Raw genomic sequence first — 14,292 nt, 5'->3', positions numbered from 1 at the left:
CCAAAAACCAAGATGACGACGCCAAAAACCAAGATGACAACGCCAAAAACCAAGATGACAATGCCAAAAACCAAGATGACAACACCAAAAACCAAGATGACAACGCCAAAAACCAAGATGACAATGCCAAAAACCAAGATGACAACGCCAAAAACCAAGATGACAACGCCAAAAACCAAGATGGCAACGCCAAAAACCAAGATGACAACGCCAAAAACCAAGATGACAACGCCAAAAACCAAGATGGCAACACCAAAGACCAAGATGGCAAAGCCAAAACCGAAAATGGCGATGGCCAGCCATGCCATACTAGCTTGTCAGGAAGGAGGTTAAATAACTCTCCAAACTTCTGCTAAATTTTGTCGAGGAAAACTGGCATGGCCATTTTCAAAGTGGTCCCTTGACCTCTGACCTCCAGATATGTGAATGAAAATGGGTTCTATGGGTACACAAGAGTCTCTCTTTTACAGAGATAAAACAGCATATTTGTCCACTCCCATGTTGATAAGAGTATTAAATACTTGACAAATCTCCCTTTAAGATACATTTTGAACAGATAAAAAAATGTGTGATTAATCTGGGGTAGGAAACGTCTGTTGACCCGCACGACAAAGAAACTGAAGGCCTTTTTATCCAGACTTTATCACAATGCCCTCGTCTCCAAAAACCATCCCAGCTTACAGCCGCCCCCCCCCCCCCGCCCTCCACCCATCTGCTTATGAAAATGCAGTGGCAGCTTTAACAACGCTGTAGAGGTGTCTGACTGCCGCAGGACGGGACATTAGGAGCGGTGAGGCAGATTAATGCACCGGCTCGTACTTTCAATTCTTCTTTGATTCTTGGAGGGCGTCCAACACACCCTCCATCCCATCCATTAATAAACGGCCGCCGGCCAACGACGAGCTACGGCAACTGGGCTGAACCCAAACACACACTGTCATCACACACACACAATTACACAGATGTTGATCTCAGCCAGAGGGCTATCACAAAACTGTACTTTACAAAAACACATTCAAGATAATATTAGTTTACAGAAAATAACTAATTAGCAGGGAGCGGAGGTTGTTTCAATTAACTACCTTTTATGTTTATTTGTTTAGCCATGTTTATTTCTGTTATTTTCATTTTGTTTTAGCCTTTTTCAAATAACTCTACGCTACGGTGGGCGACGCAAAAACATGAATATCCCTCATAGAAACATGGCGGCTGTCTCCGTGAAGAGGACTCGCTCCCTATGTAAATATAAACAGCTCACTCTAAGGGAACGGAAACACAACGATTCTTATTTTCAGGTGATTATACACTAAAGAAAACATACTTATTAATATCATATTCCATTTCTGCCAGTAGATCCCCCTAAATGTAACACACTGGTCCTTTAAAGTTAGTATTTCTGAATGTTAAAAGTCATAATGCGAAACAAATAATATAAATTCTTATGACAAAACATTCAAACAAGGCAAAAACAATCATATTTTTGCCCCTAACTTTTACACTTTCAGTTTCATTGACTCATAAAATCTCTAAACAGTTAGTATGCCCTCCTACTGTCCTGCCTCCATAATCCAGATCAATGATCTCATCTCTTCTTCAAATACATATGTAAGCAGCAGCCAGTGCTCGTGATGTCAATGGCAAGTCTTTGTAAGACTACCGTTATCAGGGAAAGCATGAAGTAAATGTTAAACGTTACTTGTTAAGTTAAGTTCAGCATTTTGGCCGTGGCCATCTTGGTTTTTAGCAACCAGAAGTGACACGATAGGGTGGAGCTAAGTACAACCGAATGCTGAATAAGACATCTTTAGGCGACCAAAATGTTATCTTGACCTACAACCTACAATGATATACAGTATAATATCAGAATAGATTTAAATTTGTATGGTATGGTCCTGGTTTTACTCAAAAGCCTGTATATAAGAAATGACGATTAAGACCATAAACTCATGTTTACAATGTTTATTGAGGTAACCAGAGGAGTCGCTCCCTGCTGGCTGTTAGAAAGAATGCAAGTTTAAGGCACTTAAACAAGCCAACAGTCAATCCAGATTATCTAAACCACTTTATTTGGAAGTGAAACTGAAAATGAGAGCACCTGAAATGTCGATAAAAATCCCTCATTGCGCAAAAAAACTGAACACAACTACAAGCACGTTAGGTCAAAGTTGGACCAGGAAGTTGCTCTGCAAAATGTGTTGGATGTTTACAACGGACAGTTTGGGTCACAATTTTACCGCTTCATATTTCTTTTCCTTTCCAAATAAGTTCAGCTAACATTTATTTTATTTTTTTTAAACCTGCTCGTGGTTCTCTGCCCATCTAACTTTCTGTGTTCCCAGATTTCAGCAGTTAATGTGGTGCAGAGTTGGACATGACGGCCAAAACTACAAAGATGAGCTCCAAGTTGTGATAAAACTGAATTATCCTTTAAAAATCAATACACTCCTCTAGAAGAGAAACTGCAGTCTCAGAGTGCAGGTCTGCATCAGTTTGTCATCATCTGGAAGATCCCCAAATTCCTGGATGTTCTTGTTTCATTGCACCCGTTTAATCCATAAACCTTCTCCACCTTGCGTTGTGAAATACTGGACTTCTACCCGCCAGGACTAAGCTGCTTACCGGTAATCAGAGCAGATCACAACATCTGAGGCTTAGAGGGAAGGAAAGCACATTGTTGTTGTCCGAGCCCAGTGTGCACGGGTCCGGATCAATTAAAGACACCCACGAAAATGTTTCCCAAATAGATAGTGAAGCAGGCATCCCTACAATCACAAGCTGGACTTTTTTTTCACCCTCTTAAGGCCTTTAAAACCCGGAGCGTTTTATTAAATATTATACAAATATTACACAGAACAATGCCAATTTTTCTGAGCTTTCGCACCGCGAATAAAAGCATCAACCGATCACGTTGGACATATTCAATACGTAGACTACAACAACAACACTGAGGCTCCGTAGGCCGAACCAAGACGGCAAACTTTATTACTCCTTTCAACCTCGACAAAGACAGCGCAGACCAGATCCTCTCCTTACGTTCTTACCTTTCACAATAAAAGCCCTGGACATACATTATACACTGCATAACTAAATATTCAAAGGCGAGTATTTTGCATTTCCGTGTCATTTATTCGTCACACCCCTGATGCGTGATAATAACGCGTTAACGCAACTTGTGATTCTTAGATTGTAGCGGGCTCAATTTTAAAGCTAGAGTGAAGATACTGGCATCATATGAAACTAGAAAACCTAAAGAATCCATCGGTAACAACCATGTCATACTAACTTGTCGGGAAGAACGTTAAATAGCGCTACGAATCTACACTAAATTTTGGTGAGGAAAAACGGTCATGGCCATCTTCAAACGGGTCCCTTGACCTCTGACCTCCAGATCAGTGAATGTAAATGGGTTCAATGGGTACCCCACGAGTCTCCCCTATACAGACATGCCCACTTTATGATAATCACATGCAGTTTGGGGCAAGTCATAGTCAAGTCAGCACACTGACACACTGACAGCTGTTGTTGCCTGTTGGGCTGCAGTTTGCCATGTTATGATTGGAGCATATTGTTTTATGCTAAATGCAGTACCTGTGAGGGTTTCTGGACAATATCTGTCATTGTTTTGTGTTGTTAATTGATTTCCAATAATAAATATATACATACATTTGCATAAATCAGAATATTTGTCCACTCCCATGTTGATAAGAGGATTAAATACTTGACAAATCTCCCTTTAAGGTACATTTTGAACAGATACAAAAAATGAGATTATAATAAATAAATATTTGAATATATTGACAACACTAGTAAAGACCATTAGTCTCTTAACAATAATCCCAACATGTCAAACTATTTAGTTTACAAATGGAGACTAATGACAGGATTTTAATTGAGCGCGTCAGCATTTCTGACAAACTAAATGTCCAACCCAATTAACCAAAAGAAAAGGCAGGTTATTGTTGGTCTAATACTCTCAAGGTCCATCGTTACGTCTGAGATTTTACAGCACACGTGGGGAGAAATTAGGTAAGCACCTAAAACACCTTCCAACTCACAGAATTAAAGCTTAAGAATTATGGCTTGTGCATCATCAACACACATAAACCAAAGTCGGGTAAAGGTCATGTAACGGATAATGTACAGCGAGCCGGTCATTGTTGTGAAATAAACCCAGACAGGACTCACATCGCCCTGGAGGGGTTTATTTCACAACAATGACCCACTAGCCGTACATTATCCCGCTTATTACACGGCTAATTACTAAAGAAATCAATCATTTGACATAAAAACAGTCCGCCAGAGTCTGACAGCAGAACTGCGTCCATAGCAACGGTCTGTTATACCTAGCAACGGTCTGTTACACCTAGCAACGGTCTGTTATACATAGCAACGACCTGTTATACATAGCAACGGTCTGTTATACGTAACAACGGTCTGTTATACATAGCAACGGCCTGTTATACATAGCAACGGTCTGTTATACGTAACAACGGTCTGTTATACATAGCAACGGTCTGTTATACATAGCAACAGTCTGTTATACATAGCAACAGTCTGTTATACATAGCAACAGTCTGTTATAAAGAAATAACAGACCGTAGAACGCCATGATTGACCAATCAGAATTGAATATTCAACAAAGCTGTGTAATAAAATTCTCCCCATGTGGTCTCAGCTACTCAGCAATCATACAACAAGTGGTCAGTGTATATGTGTGTGTGTGTATATATAGAGTACAGAGTGTGTGTGTTGAGCAGGGCGAGAACAGGCCCATCACTCAGTGAGGCTAACCCAAGGGCAGCGCTCACAGCTGGCTTTATTACCAGCTACTGTCCATACAGAGAGAGAGAGAGCCCCAGTGAAGGGCCATATGGAGGAAGGTGTTTTATGTGGCGCTCCTCTCTGCAGGGACTGTATTATAGGAGCCTGGAAGCAAACACAAGCAGCTCTAATCCCCCAGAAAGCTGCAGAGGAGGGAGTACAAGGTGCTGCAGGGAGATTTGTCCTCTGGAGAGCCACATGATTGACACTGTTATTGTTGTTGCTCTTTAATTTCTCTAAGCGTCCGTGTGTGCACGCAAACACACCCCGAGGACACACATTTCCACTACAGCAAATACAATTGCTCATTAGTATTTACATTTTAAGCACCTACTTGACTACAGAGTGACTTGACAATGACAGGTTTTGTTGTAAAAAACAATTTAATCAACATTTTGTACATCTGCAGTCCGGCATGAAAGAATATAATCCTGCACCGGGCTGGTAGTAAGAGTTTAAGCTAACCACGCTGTCAGCATGCTCCTAGTTATAAACAATAACATTAGGGCTAAAAATCCATTCAAATATTTAATTGCGATTAATCGCACATTTTGTATCTGTTCAAAATGTACCTTAAAGGGAGATTTGTCAAGTATTTAATCCTCTTATCAACATGGGAGTGGACAAATATGCTGCTTTATGCAAATATATGTATATATTTATTATAGTAAATCAATTAACAACACAAAACAATGACAGATATTGATCCAGAAACCCTCACAGGTACTGCATTTAGCATAAAACAATATGCTCAAATCATAACATGGCAAACTGCAGCCCAACAGGCAACAACAGCTGTCAGTGTGTCAGTGTGCTGACTTGACTATGACTTGCCCCAAACTGCATGTGATTATCATAAAGTGGGCATGTCTGTAAAGGGGAGACTCGTGGGTACCCATAGAACCCATTTACATTCACTGATCTGGAGGTCAGAGGTCAAGGGACCCCTTTGAAAATGGACATGACAGTTTTTCCTCGCCAAAATTTAGTGCAACTTTGTAGCGTTATTTAACCTCCTTCATGATAAGCTAGTTTAACATGGTTGGTACCGATGGATTCCTTAGGTTTTCTAGTTTCATATGATACCAGTATCTTCACTCTAGCAAAAGAAATGAGTGGCGTTAAAATTAATTTGTGTTAATTATCGTGTTAACTTTGACAGCCCCTAACTAACACAAATCTTTGCAATCTGATGACACAAGTGGAAGCGTGTCATGTCATAACTGGGCTCCCCTTTTTATCTTCACTTCTACAGCGTGTTGAAAAGAAAAATTAATCCTCTTAAAAAGGAAGATCGATTGGAATGAGCAGCGATACATAATCATTACAGGCCGGCTGACGGGCTGCAAAATGGAGACTGATTATTTGAGACAGCAGACGCTGGCTGGGATCGGAGGGACGGAGGGGACGGAGGGACGGAGGGACGGAGGGACAGAGGGGGAAGAGAGACACAGTCCGATAGCTTTTTTCTGTTTTGACGAACACATGCAGCTCTGCTGGTCAATACGACGCCTGGCACCCAACTCTTCTAATTGGGTCCCAAAGTAAAGATTTTTTTTTTAACCGTTTTCTTTAAGTGATCCGTCACCTGGTGCATCTCTGTCGCTGTCTGTCACAAAAGGCAGACGTGGTCTACATCAAGAAGGATTGCAGCTTGGTGACATAAGTTAACAAGGAGCTCACAAGTGGTACTACGTTCAGTTTTTAGAAACTGTGAATCCCACAAGAACAGGGAACAAAACCGGTATTAAAAAGCTAAAAACAGTTTCACGATCTGTCTTGTTGTTTCTTGATTAGTGTTGTAACGATACCAAAATTCGCACTTCGATACGATAAGCTGCCTAAATATCTCGATACGGACACTCAAACGATACCAAAAAACATCAGGAAAAGTAATGAAATAATAGATGACAGAACATGGAACTTAAAATCATTCATGTGATTTCTTTGATGGTTAATTTTATATTTACATTTATTTTTGATAGTGCACACGTATTTACATTTCATCTGTATTCTGTATCTATGTTTATATATATTACTGTAATTTCCCCCGGGGATCAATAAAGTATCTATAAGTAATACTTTAACACGTGACCTTTGGTGGATTATGTGTTTGCCGAATTACAGGAGATGCTTGGAAAGATTCAGAAAAGATGGTGAATCCAATGTTATCTGTATATTTGATCTGTAATTAGAGCCGCGCTGTTCTTTCTTTGTTTTTCTGAATGGAGTTCTGCTGATGGAGACAGCAGCTCAGAGCGAGACTGTGGTTCATGACCTGCTTTAATCTTATTTTCAACATCACTTGTTGACTCCATCCTTCTGGTTATCACTACAGTTTAGTTTTTGACCGCTTGCTTCCACCAGCAGTAAAGTTATAACTTCCTGCCCCCGCGGGATCCCGATCCTTTCTAGTACCGTGCAACACTACTCTTGATTTTGTCTTATAAAGACCGCCTAGAGCAGAATGTTTTTGTGTGATCTGGATGTTTGTCAGTTTAATTCTGCAGCGCCTCAGATCAGAGCCGGTGCTTCACATTATTATCAGCATCATTAAGTCACCGTTTGGCCGAATCCCAACATCAAGGACAATGCGACACCTCAAGGACATTTTTATGGTCCGACACGTTATTAAAGCCACATTAAGGCCCTATTACATTTTCATTTGCTCAATCAAACGCTACACAATCCCTCCCTGATCTCTTTTTAACTGGCACTCAAAGAGACGTGCGGCTTACTGTTGACAAGACGGCTTGTTTCAAAGTGTGACACTCGAGACAGAAACATGAGGCGGAGACAGAGGAAGGTGGTGTGGGTGGTGGTAATGAATGAATGGCGGGTAGGGATGTGGGGGGGGGGTGATCAAAGTGCTGGTAGTCGGGCCGGTGTGCTCTGTTGGCAGCGAGGGTTTGATTCGACCAGAGACGGTCTGGAGGCTGCTAATGAGCCGGGAACACATCGCTCTCCGCCTCGCCTTCCTCTCTCCTCACCGTGTGTCTGTCGTTTCTTCCTCTTCCTCTCTCTGCGTCCTCCCTTCACCTCCTGAGGTGACTTTGTAAAGGACAGAAACAGTGAGGGGAAGCTAAATTGGTTCTGATGACGAAGGATAGCTGCGTCTCCCATCTGAGATCGGTCACTGGGGTTTTGGTAATTAGACAGTAAGTTCACCCCGGATGGAAATTAAAACCCAAGACAGGTTGGAGGAAAAAAGATATTCACAGTGAGTGAGTGCCAAATTCTTAAAAAGTTATTTAAAGTGTGTAGGATCTGGCGGTATCCAGCGGTGAGGAGATTACAACCAACTGAACCCTCTCTTGTGTGCCAAGCGTGTTGGAGAGCTACGGTGGCCGACGCAAAAACTCGAATGTCCCTCTCTAGAGCCATTTGGAGCAGAGCCAGTGCGTAGTGTGTGTGTACGTGGGAAATGAGTGGTGAAGCAAGAGAGAGAGAATGGCAGCAATGGCAGCGGGCAACGTTATCGACTCCGGCCCAAGCAGGAAAGTTAACAGGGTTTGGTTTGTCCGTTCTGAGCTACTGTACAGACATGGTGGCAGTTTGGTTGTATGGGAATGTAAGTGTTCAAGTGTCCCTTTAGCACTTGAGTCCTTGCCATTGGCCCAGCTGCCCCTTTACATCACCTGAATGTCCCTCAGATTGGCTCAACTGCCCCAATGGTTGGTCCAACAGTGCCTGTGGTTACCGCGTTAGCTACTCTACTGCCGCCAAAGGTGCCCCCATAGAGTTGGTGCACACCTCTGCACACAGCAATATAAACACATATATAAAGTTTTCCATTGGTCTGGAGATGAAGCCTGAACATGCAGATGAAAAGAAGCTCTCCACTATCTTGTACTGACACTTCATCCCTCAGTGTTATATAACTCCAATTAAGTCTAAACTCCAGAAATATCCCTCAGGTCCCACTTTGTTCCCAGACTTGTCATCAACTGATGATTCAAAACGCCACAATCAATCTCTTTAAAGTTGGACACCAGCAGGAAGCGTCCCCTGCAGGATGATGTGCGTGGGAGTGGGAGAACTATTACACTGTGGTGAGATGGTGAGATGACAAGGCGGGGGTAAAAAGGGGGGCGGGGGGAATAAAGTACTTTGAAAGAGTGCTCTCGCTGCAGTTTCCCTTCACGCAGAGTGAACGCCGGCTGAATTCAGATTGGGGTTGAAGCTCGAGGGAAATTCAGCCTGTGCTGGCTCAGAAAAACGAGGGTCGAGGCGAGGTCGACCAGTTTTTCCTCAAACGGAGCGACGTGAGGTTTCAAACGAGACACAGTTGGAGGGAAAACAATATTGTGGACGAATTTCCGTAAGAGATGCAAAGCAATAAACCAGTCTGTCGTCTCAGAGTGTCGCTGAGGATGCTGTTTCTCTGTCGTTGTTTATGAGTCTTTATTATTACTTTCATCTGCTGTTTACCTCTGCTTCCAGGAGCAAGTATATGGAGGACAGAACCTGCCTAAATAAAAAATAAATTAATAAATAAATGTAGCAAAAATCATATTGAAAATAAATGTAGTCATTAATTAATGGATAAAATGTGACAAATGTATATTTCTGTTTTAATTTACTTCTTTATTTATTTTTCTTTGTATTAAATCCCTTATTTATATACTCTTCTGTTTACTTTTCCGTTTTATTTATTTATTTATTTATTTATTTTGCATTCATTTTTTATTTTATAATTTATTTTTGCCTTTATATTTTATTATTTTATATTTACTTCTAAATGCATTTATTTATTTATTTATTGATGCAAGATTTTCCCTTGGCATTGCACTCCTTATTCATTTCTGTATTCTTTTCATTACAAATTTCTTTATGCATTTCTGCCTCATTACGCAAATGAGAGGGCTGTCAATAAATGCATGAATACAGAAATAAATACATACATTTAAAAATAAATATAAAAAAATAAGTGCAAAAATAAATACATAAGTAATTAAAAGGGAAAATAACAGGAGAGTAAATAAATATGAGAATTAAAACAGAAATATCAATTTATGTCACATTTTATCAATTAATTAATGGCTACATTTATTTTTTTATATCATTTTTGCTAAATTTGATGACTTCTTTATTTATTTATCAAGTAATTTATTTATTTATTAATTTATATTTTATCTTGGCAGGTTCCGTCCTCCATACAAGTTCTCATACTTCTACTGCCGCCATCCAGCCTGAGCGGTGATTTAAAACACTTCTCTCCCAGACAAAGCATAATTATTAGAGAGACAAATGAGTAGAAAATTATACAGTTAAATAAGCTGACCACAGGAAGGAAATTTTGTCTTTTTGACCCAGCAGAATTAAATTCTCCCCCGCTGCTGCCTAATCGAGTCTGTGATATCAGTGCTTGTATCAGAGCCTTGTTCCCGTTTGTGAACGCCTGCTATCCTTCAACAGTGCGTCCGATGAAGACGAGGAAAGTGACTTCTAAAGCGTGTTCCTATGAATTAATTATCCAGAGGGTAATTGTTTCCCAGACCTCAAATTTGGCCATATGAATTAACCTGAAATTGTTTTAATGAAATGGATGTTATGCTAAAGCGTGTTCAGCCTGCGGCGACGGGAATATATGAGAGAATGATGAGAATTAGATGAGGAGAAGGAAAATGGGAGAATAATATATGCGGATACACCGTGTTAATTTGGCACGGTCATGGAAATATCTGGTAGGGTCGTGGCTGGAGTTATGGAGATAATTGGTCTAGTTTAAGTCTCATTTTTGGCTATGAATGAATAAAACATCTGTATCAGTATATATTTAGGTTATTTATAAAAGGGTAAAGATCAGATCAGTAACACAAATCTGGTTAGAGCACGGAGTGACGCTGTCCGACCGCCGTTTGTGTCCCGTGTGAAACCAAAAGTCAACATTGGCTTATTTCATTTAACTTAATAACACAAGAAACGTAGTCATTCTTAATCAAACCAAGATGTTTTTTACTAAACCTCACCAAGTAGTTTTATTGCGGGTTTTTCTTCTTTTTTTTCAATTTACAACGTTAACCACATGTTTAAAACGGTTTAAAACTGCGACCGTTATCCGGGAGGGAATAGGTTTCCCAGTTTCAGTTGTCAATAAAGATCGGTTTGAAAGCTCCGAGGCAGATAAAGTTAGTTTGCTAGCAGAGGTCTGTACAGGCCACAATGCTAACAAAGCAGAAACGTGCTGCCTTGATCATCTGTGCCATCCTGTCTGCTGAAACGTCTAAAAAAAAAAGAAAAGGCAACCAGCCTATATAGGTGGCGAAAAAGACGTGGGCAGTATGGCTTGTCCATTTTTCAGATAGAACTGGAGCTAAGCTAGCATTTTGATAGCTAAGCTCTGATTACTGTAAAAAGGGGAGAAAAAAGGCGCTGACGTTGGGGAATCGGTTCGTGGCTCTGCTTCAACTGTTTGAGAACCTGTGGACGGCCGACCAAAATTTCTGACAGAAATTCATCCGACTGTCCGACGGCCGGTCGGGAGGAGTTAATCGTCCTCGGTCCCCCCCCGTACACTGCACGGCAAACGACGCCTGAGGAAGCTGAAATTTGGTCGGACTATAAAATGCCCAGTTTTAGGACTGACGTAGAATATGATGCATGTCACGATCTAACGGGAAAAATTAACAAGGAGTGGGCATTGTCATCAGGATGTGTCTAGACAAGGAGTGGGCATTGTCATCAGGATGTGTCTAGACAAGTGTCTTTTTGTCCTTGAGGTGCTTTAGGTTGTTCTATGAATGTCATTATTTTATAAAGGTTATTGTTGGCGGTTTATTTCATAATTTTAGATTTGCATTTCTCTTTCTATCTGGGTCTCAGTGAGGCTTCTCTGGTTAGGTAAAAGGTTTAATCATATTTTATAAAATCCTCTCCATCTTTTCCTCGCATGATTATAAACCTACATTTCTGATGTTTATCTCTACATTTGTACATGTACTGAAATGTCTGATTGTGACATTGTCCAGACGTCTTTCCTTCTAAGGAGGACAGACGATGTGACAGGTGGAGACATACAGTACGTCTGTGTATAAACTGCAGAAATGCAGGTTCACAGGTCTACAATCTACACATATTATATAAAGTAAAGACAAAATGGATGTTTTTTTCTTCAGGTTCGTGTGCCAGAGTGCAGATCTGAGCGAGTACCACCTCTGCTCACATTTGCATGTGAATGGCGGAGCCCTTATATGGTCAGAGAGGGGAACCGGAACTGCAGGAGCTTCCTTCCTTTTTTTTCCCCCTCACAACCATGTCCATATTTAGTATACGGAAGAAAAGACGCCGGCGCTCTCAGGCGCACTGACGTCACCGACAAGCCATTTTTGGGCTGCGGATCGAGCATCGTACTCCGGTCTCTCCTCCTCCTTCCAAGCGGCTACAGTCGAAGGCGTTTCGTTTCGTCTATTTTTAGAAAACGTGTGCAGAGTCGGCGTGTTCTCCCAGGGCTGCCTGAGCTCCCACATCAGTGCGGGGGCGTTCGCAGACACACGGAGCTGAGCGCCGTAGTGAAAGAGGAGAGGATGAGTGGGATGACACTCCACACTGCAGTCGCCGAGCCTCTCGTCTCTCCACACGGGGAGTCATGCAGCAGAGCGGCCGTTCAAAAGCTGACAGCATCGTGTAAATTAAGAATGAAACACAGCGAGGCATCATTTCCTCTTCCTGTGTATCAGCTGTGTGATACACAACACTGCTCTCCATAAACCGGTCAGTGTCCCCATGAGGAGACGTGGCTCGGGTTATTTTGGGATACAAAAGAGGATAATAATCATGTAATGGTTTTTCTTTGTCCTAATTACTCAGTTTGAGCACCGCCTGCTCCGGCATGTGAGGGTGTGTGCTTGTACATTATGTGTGAGCATGTGTGAGCATGTGTGTGTGTGTGTGTGTGTAGGCAGCGGAGTGCAGCAACGAATATCTGCTTGTAATAACTTCTGCAGTTTGCCTCATTCAGGTGACGTACCTGTTTGTAAGTTTCACTCAGGAGCAGATGCTTCACATACCTCCGCAGCTATGTTCACCATGTTTCAGTACGCTGCACTGCAATCTCTTGACTCAATCAGATGGAAGCGTTTCCATCTAGTCCAATAGTCCAAAATTCCACCTTAATGTCAGCTACTGTATTAACAAAAGGTCTTATGGTTACATAATTGTTTTAGCATGATAGTTAAATACTATCATTAATCGCTTGATTGTCCGTAGTTAATCGTGATTAATCGCAAGTTAATCACACTTGACTCACTGACAAGGAATCCGTCCTCTTTACACCCACTGTCTTATTACTCCAGTAGAGTTTAAACTGGGTGCAACAACTTCTAAACAAAGTCAGGTTTCTTATGCAGTTTGCTTCTTGAACAGGATATTGTATCCAAACTAGAGCTGTCAGTCGATTAAAATATGTAATCGCACGATTGTCCATAGTTATGTGTTCAAAATGTACCTTAAAGTGAGATTTGTCAAGTATTTAATACTCTTATCAACATGGGAGTGGACAAATATGCTGCTTTATGCAAATGTATGTATATATTTATTATTGGGAATCAATTAACAACACAAAACAATGACAGATATTGTCCAGAAACCCTCACAGGTACTGCATTTAGTATAAAACAATATGCTCCAATCATAACATGGCAAACTGCAGCCCAACAGGCAACAACAGCTGTCAGTGTGTCAGTGTGCTGACTTGACTATGACTTGCCCCAAACTGCATGTGATTATCATAAAGTGGGCATGTCTGTAAAGGGGAGACTCGTGGGTACCCAGAGAACCCATTTACATTCACACATCTGGAGGTCAGAGGTCAAGGGACCCCTTTGAACATGGACATGACAGTTTTTCCTTTTTGTTTGAAGCGTTATTTAGCCTCCTTCACGACAAGCTAGTATGACATGGTTGGTACCAAAACCAAGTTCCTTAGGTTTTCTAGTTTCATATGATACCAGTATCTTCACTCTAGCTTTAAAACTGAGCCGCTACAACCTCTGAAATATTGAAAGAAATTAGTGGCGTTAAAACTATTTTGCGTTAACGTGTTATTATTGCGTAACTTTGACAGCCATATTTAATACATTTGACCAACTTTCCTTCGCTCAATGATGTTATCCATTAATAGCATCAGTGATGCTAATGAAGTTATGAAACAGTGCAGTGCTCCTCCACCCTACAGTACATGATGTTCTTCACTTTCTCCATCAAACCCAGCTCTCCCCTCTCCTCCTCATTTCGCCCCGTCACATTCTGTTCCTCATCCTCCGTTCGTGTGCTAATGCTATTAGCTGCTGTTCATCTCGGCGCTCTGATTAATTACATCGTCGCAGCGAGTACAGTCGGAGTGAATCCTGGCAGACAGGCTCTTCCACCTCAGAGAGAGATCAAGCAGTTTTGAAGTCCGGCCCTGTTAATTCGGCACCGCCGCGCCCAGACATTTTCCCCTCAACAAAACCCAATTAAATGCACAATTAC

The 14,292-nt window shown here is 41.4% G+C and overlaps 2 protein-coding genes across 7 annotated transcripts in view; one reads left to right on the top strand and one right to left on the bottom strand.

Moving 5' to 3' along the window:
* cep131 (centrosomal protein 131) overlaps nt 1–13,587 on the top strand; it is a 213,740-nt gene extending 200,153 nt beyond the window's left edge. The window contains exon 31 of the transcript XR_012591985.1: nt 13,418–13,587. The gene's annotated coding sequence lies outside the window, so the exon portion shown is untranslated. The remainder of the gene's footprint in view (nt 1–13,417) is intronic.
* baiap2b (BAR/IMD domain containing adaptor protein 2b) overlaps nt 1–14,292 on the bottom strand; it is an 84,718-nt gene that overhangs the window by 34,346 nt on the left and 36,080 nt on the right. The gene's annotated exons all lie outside the window — the stretch shown is intronic.

Source organism: Sebastes fasciatus, chromosome 20, assembly GCF_043250625.1.
Source record: "Sebastes fasciatus isolate fSebFas1 chromosome 20, fSebFas1.pri, whole genome shotgun sequence".
Taxonomy (NCBI): Eukaryota; Metazoa; Chordata; class Actinopteri; order Perciformes; family Sebastidae; genus Sebastes; species Sebastes fasciatus.
The sequence above is the reverse complement of the archived record's forward strand: the minus strand, read 5'-3'. Positions and strand labels throughout refer to the sequence as shown.